Raw genomic sequence first — 9,442 nt, 5'->3', positions numbered from 1 at the left:
CAGACACTAGTAATTTGATTAACTCCATATTTAGCCAAAGTGTCCACCTTCATTGTCAAAGCCTTAAGTTGGGCAACTATAGCAGTTGTTGCGTCCAACTTCAGAATTCCTGCTACTTTTCCCTGAGTCAGTCTCTGGGAAGGATTCTGGTACTCATTAGCAGCTATCAGTTCAACAAGTTCATAAGCTTCATCATAGCTTTTATCCCACAAGGCTCCTCCTGATGCTGCATCAAGCATGGGCCTAGAAGTAGGACCCAATCCATTATAAAAATAGTTGATAATCATCCAATCAGGCATGCCATGGTGTGGGCACTTCCTTAGCATCTCCTTATATCGATCCCAAGCCTCACACAGAGATTCTGCAGTTTACTGCGCGAACTGGGTAAGAGCATTCCTGATTGCTGTAGTCTTTTCCATGGGAAAAAATTTGGTGAGAAACTTTTGAGCAAGATCTTCCCAAGTTGTGATAGATATTAGGGCGAAAACACGCGCTAATAACACACGCAAGTATACGCGTTAGCAAGTAATATATAATACTTTCTAGTTCGTTCCCACATAGACTCAGACTAATTATGTTCAATTAAACTCACTCACCAATGTATGTTTACTTCTCAATGTTAAGACAATAACACTTAGAATAATATTAACTAATTATGAACTATAATTAACTACTAAAATGAACCACTTAATTAACACTTCGAATTAACAATATTAAAACACTCATGAGATCACAACTTCATTACTACTTCCTTCAATAGTCATTGTTATTACCCTTAGCATGCAACAGTGATGATATTAATCGAATAACACGAAACTGATAAAAGCCAACTTTTATTGTACTAATACCATTCTACCAAACATCCACAATTAAGATAGAAGTTGAATAGGCATCAATTATGTTGAGTCCCTATATGTCTACAGAAATTGACAACATAATGATTTAAGCACAAGTTATTCCTTTTGATTACACAGGGCGAATAAAACGGTTAGAGTTACCCACTAATCATGCAACATCATACATGAACCTATGCTAGCATGGCAAGTTCTAAATCTTGAGATCCACCGTCGCTTCTCAAGAGATTAACACCCTATCTTATATGTTCGCGACACACATAAGACGAATACGCACAACCAATACTAGATATCATACAATCATCACACACTAAGGTATTAAACAACTAACTAAAGAATTCCATAGTAAATCCGTTACGACCCCATGATCATGATTAGCCCATGTTAGCACTTATCGTCATCATGGGTTCATATGAAAACATGATAAATAAACACAAGAGAATAATAACTAAACTAATTATATTAAATCAGAGTACGGCACAAGAGTAAATAGGTTCAAAGCAAAGAAAACTAGCATCCAACTTTACAACAAAACAAAGAATCATAAGAAAATATGCTTCCTCTTCGTTGCGGTGTGCTAAAACGGTCTTCTTCCTTATCTCCTTCGCTCCTCGATTAATACAACGATTCAACACCCATGAAACGTCTCTGAAATCTACTTATATAGAAGTCTCATAAAACTCAGATTACTCAGAAGTTGGAAGCCAAACAGAAGTAGAAGTCTAAAATAAATATTCTAATTTCCCGTCCCTGCGCGGCCGCTCAGCATAGCTGAGCGGGCGCTTAGCTTCCTGCGCGGCTGCTCAGCATAGCTGAGCGGGCGCTCAGACCCCTACTGGAAAATGTCTGATTTTGCTCCATTTCTTCGCTATAATCTGCTCCTCTCTTCCCTCTCACAATGCTAGACACATGCCAAGGCTTATTATTGATGATTACTCCCCCGAAATGCAGCTATTACCTTGAAACGCACAAACACTAGAAAAATGCATCAAATACACAAAATACTTGATTTCAAGACACCAATTTAAGCCATTTTAAGACGTTCTAAGCGGTATAAAATGACACTTATCACACCCCAAAACTTAAATCGATGTTTGTCCTCAAGCGTCACAGACTCAAAAATAAATAAAAATATGCATGAATGCAATCTATATGAAATGCAGTGATCCCCCTTACTACGAACAAACCAACCAACTTACAACATCTCAACAAATGCAATTAGGCGACTAAAGATCAATCAAATCATGTCAACTAACATACAGCCAAAAACATGGTGTGTGCAGATGCTTAACAGATATGCTCCGGAACTAAATCTATTATTATGACTCAACTATCATCAAGGCAATCACTTGATTACAAAGAATAAAAATTCTAGGCACAAAGTGACTTATAACACTACAAGAATTCTGGAGCTTATCACGAAATCATGTTTTTTATTACTAACAGTAATGCTTATTTGACCGTGCAATGAGTGAGGTTCATAAAAGACTTATACAATGGTATCCATGTAGCGAGTGTTAGGTTAGCGGATCCCAGACTCTAAAAGCCTTAGGTCACTAGGCACAAAGTCCCCTAAGAACTTAATAACTCGAATACCAAAGTGCCCACTCGTGATCAATTATGCATAAACACATACTCTTTTTTTTCTCTTTATCTTTTTTCTTTCTTTTTTTTTCTTTTTTTCTTTAAAATTTCTGAGCAAGTGCGTTCGCTCCATCTTGCTCAACCCTAGACTACTCGCATAGATATACGAGCCGACTATTAGCCATTTGACGCCTAGCCACAATTAGCAACAAATTCCATTTTTTACTCCATTTTTTTTTCTTTTTCATGCCTTTATCACTAAGAATCTATTATAAAATTCTAAGCAGAATAAATAGATTAACCTCGAAAACAATCAGATCATAAAAACAATCTAGTCCTTAAGCATTCTCTAAGACTTAGTGAAAATACAAGTGCTTCTAGCATGCATATCAACCTACATGACTCAACATCACTTTAATGCTATAACTACACTCGCATCAACATCACAAATCAGTCGGTAAATCATCGCAAAAGGGATCATGGCATATGCATGAGCTACATGATATGATAAACCAATAAAGCTATAAAAAAACTATATGGAAAAAATTATGCAACTATATGAACTATCATGAATATGCAGCTATATGACACACACACAAAATATTCCTTAACTACCACCCCCAAACTTAAAATCTTCACTGTTCCCAGTGAAGGTAATAGAAAGGGACACAGGGTATACCTACTCGGAGTCATCATCATCATCACCCTCAGTGGGTGGTATATCAGGAGGCGGATATGCAGATTCCTCACCAAAAACTGGCCACTGGATGTCAACTCCAAGGCCTCTAAACGCAGTCCCTAGCGCAAGGGTGAGCTCCTGAGCAAACCTGCTCTGCGTCACATACATAGCCATCCCAGCACCCTCCTGAGCTCTCGAAGAACCAGCCTCATTACGCCTAGGCCTAGCCATAGTACCACCTCAGGCTGGACGCCCTCCTGGAAGATGATAACCCATCACATGCTCCTCGGGCTCACCACCGGTCCACTCCTGCATCACATTCAGAGTCCCTGAATCAATAGGAGCGGCTGACAACTGCAACTGCTCATGAGACGACCATTGAACTCCCACCGCTCGACAAAGCTTAGTAACCGTGGATGCATAAGGGATATTCATCTGCTTAGCTCCCCTCAAAAACTTTAGATGTCCTTGGTAGATGAACTCACCAAGGTCCACATAGTACTCCTCATTCAAAATTCCCTACAACAACTGTGCTCTCTCAAGTGTGACCTCATGTGCATGCGAAGATGGCAGAATATTAGCACAAATAAACGTATTCCATGCACGGGCAGACCTGTTCATCGCGATCTCCGGAAAGTGACGATACTCATTAGTTCCATTCTTGAACTTCCATACTGTGCCGACCTACAGAGAGTAGCACAAATCAAATCCAAGTCAAAATCCTCAGCAGTTTTCTCGTTCCAGTTCTCCTCCGTGGGATTCCTCTCTCGCTGGCCAATCATACGGCGAATCGCCGCTGGGTGATAATCCACCGTCGTCCCCCGAACCATAGAAAACCCATTCTTCTCGGCCTTCGCGTTCGCATAAAACTCTAGAACCACGCTCATCGGCACTGCTTCAGGTGACTCACAAAAAGCTATCCACGCCTTCTCATTAATTACAGGTAACAACTCATCATCCCTCCCCGATGATAAAAATCCCCTCTCCTTCAGAATCGGCTTCCCCAAAAGCCTAGTGTACTCCTCCTCCGCAGCCCTATCATTCAACCGAGGCCTCGCAGCAGTACCCCTCGAAGAATCAGCCGTAGGCACAGTGCTGCTGCTATCAATAGTCCTTGCTCTCTTGGGTGGCATTGAATCTGAATAAAAGTGCTTGAGAATTATGTTTTTGTGTTTGGGAGAGTGTTTGAGTGTAGAAGTTGTGTGGGAGATATATGGGATAGGTGTATGTATATAGGAAATGTATTAGGGTAGAATTTAATTAGGAGTGGGTTTATGGGTAAAAATCATGGGGTAATGGGGAATAGGTCGTGGGTTTTATGGGCTGAAATTTGTGTTTTATTTTTCTGATTTTTTTTGTAGTTTTATTGACTAAAAAAAATTTCCGTCAGCCGACCCCTGAGCGGTCGCTCAGCAAAGCTGAGCGGGCGCTCAGGGGGTCACTGGAAAAAAAAATTCAGCCCGATTTTTATGATTTTTTTGTAATTTTAGATAGGTTATTAACTTCTAAGGGTTCCTGTAACAACAAATCATGGGTTGCCTCCCACGCATCGCTTCTTTTTCGTCATTAGCTTGACGTTGCGTACCTTCCTCAAGTTGACAATAAAACGGCACTAACCACTTCTCGATTTGCCGTGTCCCCATAGTAGTGCTTCAAACGCTGACCATTAACCTTGAATGCTTGGTCCGGATCATTCTCAAAAATCTCCACCGCTCCATATGGAAACACAGTTTTGACAATAAAAGGTCCAGACCACCTTGATTTTAACTTCCCAGGAAAAAGTCAGAGACGAGAGTTGAATAAGAGAACTTGTTGCCCCGACACGAATAACTTAGGATGTAGCTTCCTATCGTGCCACCTCTTCACTTTTTCCTTGTACATTTTGTTGTTCTCGTACGCTTGGAGTCGAAATTCATCAAGTTCATTAAGATGAAGCATTCGCTTCTTTCCAGCTGCATCTAGATCCAGGTTCAACTTTTTCAATGCCCAATAGGCCTTATGCTCAAGCTCCGCAGGTAAATGACATCCCTTACCATACACCAGTTGAGATGGGGACATACCAAGTGGAGTTTTGTATGCTGTTTTGTAAGCCCAAACAGCTTCATCGAGCTTTAAAGACCAATCCTTCCTTGACAGACAAACAACCTTCTCTAAAATGCGCTTGATCTCTCTGTTAGACACTTCTGCTTGACCATTTGTTTGCGGATGATAGGCAGTAGCAACTCGATGATTCACATTATAACGCTGCATCATAGAAGTGAACTTACGGTTGCAAAAATGCGATCCTTCATCACTTATGATTACCCGAGGCGTTCCAAACCTTGTGAAAATTTGCTTATGAAGAAAATTCAACACTGCCTTTGCATCATTTGTCGGTAGAGCTTTGACTTCTACCCATTTTGAGACATAATCGACTGCCAGCAAGATGTACTGATTGTTGCAGGACGAGACAAAAGGCCCCATGAAATCGATTCCCCAAACATCAAAGACCTCGACTTCAAGCATCACATTTAACGGCATCTCATCCTTTTTCATCAAATTTCCCACTCGTTGGAAACGATGACACCTTAAAAAAAATTGATGAGCATCCTTAAATAAAGTAGGCAAGAAAAAACCTGCTTGCAGAATACGAGCTTCCGTCTTCTCACCACCATAGTGTCCACCATAAACTGTGGAGTGGCAGTCTCGTAATATCCCCGCCGTCTCATTGAACGGGATACATCTCCTGATGATCTGGTCAGCTCCCTGTCTAAACAAATATGGTTCATCCCACATATACCACTTCACCTCATGCAGAAACTTCTTCTGTTGAGCTGAGGTCAAATTAGGAGGCATTAGATTGCTGACAAGATAGTTTACAATATCTGCAAACCATGGCTCTTCCTCCTGAACTGCGAACAACTGCTCATCCGGAAAAGATTCATTGATCAATGTCTTATCATATGAAGTAGACTCGGGATTCTCCAATCTAGAGAGATGGTCAGCTACTTGATTCTCAGTACCTTTCCGATCCTTGATCTCTAACTCAAATACCTGTAGTAAGAGCACCCAACGAATGAGTCTTGGCTTCGAATCCTTCTTGGAAACCAAATAGCGAATGGCCGCATGATCAGTGAATACTGTCACTTTTGTCCCAAGCAGATAAGATCAAAATTTCTCGAAACCAAATACTATAGCTAAGAGCTCCTTCTCAGTAGTGGTGTAGTTCATTTGGGCCCTATTTAAGGTCTTACTAGCATAGTAGACCACATGAAAGAGATTATTCTTGCGCTGCCCAAGAACTGCGCCTACCGCATAATCACTCGCATCACACATCATCTCAAAAGGCTCTGTCAAATCTGGTGCTGTAATAACTGGTGCCGTGATTAAACTCTTCTTAAAAGTCTCGAATGCCGTCAAACATTCATCATCAAATTTGAAAGGCACATCTTTCTCAAGCAAGTTACACAGTGGCTTAGATATCTTAGAAAAGTCCTTGATGAAACGCCGATAAAAACCCGCATGACCAAGAAAACTACGGATTCGTTTCACAGAAATTGGTGGTGGAAGATTTTCAATGACTCCCACCTTGGCTTTATCCACCTCAAGACCCTTGCTAGAGACCTTATGCCCAAGAATAATGCCTTCACGCACCATAAAATGACATTTTTCCCAATTAAGCACCAAATTAGTTTCCACACACCTTTTGAGCATGACACGAAGATTATTCAAACATTCATCATACGAATGTCCAAAGATGGAGAAGTCGTCCATGAACACCTCGACATTATTCCCAATCATGTCAGAGAATATAGCCATCATACATCTCTGAAAAGTGGCCGGTGCGTCACATAACCCAAACAAAACTCTGCGAAAAGCAAATATGCCAAATGGACAAGTGAAGGTAGTTTTTTCTTGATCCTCTGGTGCAATACAAATCTGATTATACCCTTAGTAACCATCCAGAAGATAATAATACTCATGACCAGCCAACCTGTCAAACATCTGATCAATAAATGGAAGAGGGAAGTGATCCTTCCTCGTGGCCTTGTTCAACTTTCGGTAGTCCATGCATACTCTCCATCCTGTAACTGTTCGAGTGGGAATAAGCTCATTCTTCTCATTTTCTACCACAGTGATACCTCCTTTCTTAGGCACACATTGTACGGGGCTCACCCAAGAACTGTCAGAAATAGGATAAATGATGCCTGCATCCAGCCATTTCAAAATTTCTTTCTTCACCACCTCCTTCATGATAGGATTAAGTCTGCGCTGTTGCTCAACAGTTGGCTTACTACCCTCTTCTAGCAGAATCTTATGCATGCAATATGAAGGGTTGATCCCTTTGATGTCTGCTATGGTCCATCCAATAGCCGATTTGAATTCTCTCAAAATCCTTAAGAGCTTGTCCTCCTCACTACCTGAAAGGTCAGATGCAATTATAACAGGTAATGTAGATGCATCTCCTAAAAAAGCATACCTCAAGTGTTCAGGTAATGGCTTGAGATCCAAGGTAGGTGCTTCCTCAATTGATGGTTTGAGCTTTCCTTCAGCATTCTTGAGGTCAGAAGTACCAAGAGATTCAAACGGCATGTCCAGCTTTCGCCTCCAGGGAGAAGCATTAAGATATTGTAATTGCTTATTACCATCTTCATCATTACTATCAAAATTCCCCACTAAGCCCTATTCTAATGCATCAGACATTAGCATATGATCGAGTTCTGAAGTAACCGCGGACTCAATCACATCCACTTTTAAGCACTCCTCATCTTCTGTAGGGAATTTCATTTGTTTGAATACATTGAAGGTCACATCCTGATCCTGCACCCGCATAATAAGTTCACCTTTCTGCTCATCTATCAAGGTACGACCAGTAGTCAAGAAAGGTCTTCCCAAGATTATGGGAATCTTCTTATCTTCCTCGAAATCCAGAATAACAAAGTCTGCAGGAAAGAAGAGCTTATCCACCTTGACTAGCACATCCTCCACTATGCCCCTTGGGTAAGTAATAGAACGATCAACCAATTGTAGAGACATGTAGGTGGGTTTTGGATCAGGCAAATCCAACATTTTAAAGATCGACAACGGCATCAGATTGATGCTTGCTCCTAAATCACAAAGGAACTTGTCAAACAACAATTTGCCAATGGTGCAAGGAATGGTGAAGCTACCTGGATCTTTAAGCTTTGGAGGTAACTTTTGCTGCAGCACAGCGTTGCATTCTTCCGTTAGAGAAACGGTCTCAAGGTCATCCAATTTCACCTTCCTTAAAAGAATACTCTTCATAAACTTCGCATAACTAGGCATTTGCTCCAAAGCCTCAGCGAAAGGTATATTGATGTGAAGTTTCTTGAACACCTCCAGAAACTTACCGAACTGCTTATCCAGTTTTTATTGTTGCAATCTCTTAGGGAAAGGTGGTGGATGATAGAGCTATTTCTCCCCTGTATTACCCTCAGACAGAGTGTGTTCAACAGTAGTCTTCCTTGGTTCCGCCGCTTTCTCCTTTTGCTTAGCTTTTTCATCTCCAACTTCAGCTTCTCCTTCTTTTGCCTTTTCAGCTTCAGCAACTTTCCCAGACCTTAAGGTAATAGCCTTGACTTGCTCTTTAGCTTCCTTCCTGCCTGGTACTTCCGTGTCACTGGGAAGTGTTCCAGGTTGATGATTGAGCACTGCATTAGCTATTTGACCGATTTGATTTTCCAAGGTTTTGATATAAACCGCCTGACTCTTGCACAACAGCTTAAGTTCCTCAAAATCAGCACTAGTGGGTGCAGCTGCACTTCCCTGTTGAGGATATGATTGCCTTTGAGCAAACTATTGTGGTTGCTGGAATCCAGGTGGATTGAACTGTTTACTCATACCTTGCTGATATGGTGGCGGAATAGAATTCTGATTATTACCCCAGCTGAAATTTGGATGATTTCTATTGTTAGGATGATAAGTAGCTGGCACAGGCTGCTATTGTCGCTGATAATTGTTCATATACTAAACAGATTCGTTGACAAGAGAACACTGATCCGTAGCATGAGAACCTGCACACAGCTCACAGACCATAGCAATTTGATTGACTCCATAGGTAGCTAGAGAATCGACCTTCATAGACAGCGCTTGGAGCTGCGCTGCAATAGCGGTAGCTGCATCGACTTCCAGAATACCTGCTACCTTCCCAGGCATCATCCTCTGAGTTGGGTTTTGATGCTCATTTACAGCCATAGTCTCAATAAGATTATAAGCCTCAGTATAGCTTTTGGCCCATAAGGCGCCTCCAGCTGCTGCATCAAGCATGGGCCGAGATTGGGCCCCCAAACCATTATAGAAACCAGTGATCACCATCCAATCGGGC

At 41.4% G+C, this 9,442-nt stretch overlaps 1 non-coding gene across 1 annotated transcript; it reads left to right on the top strand.

Moving 5' to 3' along the window:
* The first annotated feature begins 297 nt into the window (after nt 1-297).
* Nucleotides 298-404, top strand: LOC141675317 (small nucleolar RNA R71). Its single transcript, XR_012555975.1, has one exon. It is a non-coding gene; the product is annotated as a small nucleolar RNA R71 (small nucleolar RNA).
* Nucleotides 405-9,442: the final 9,038 nt, after the last annotated feature.

This window comes from Apium graveolens, chromosome 7, assembly GCF_009905375.1.
Source record: "Apium graveolens cultivar Ventura chromosome 7, ASM990537v1, whole genome shotgun sequence".
Taxonomy (NCBI): Eukaryota; Viridiplantae; Streptophyta; class Magnoliopsida; order Apiales; family Apiaceae; genus Apium; species Apium graveolens.
Note: the sequence above shows the minus strand (reverse complement) of the source record. Positions and strands in the feature narration are given on the sequence as shown.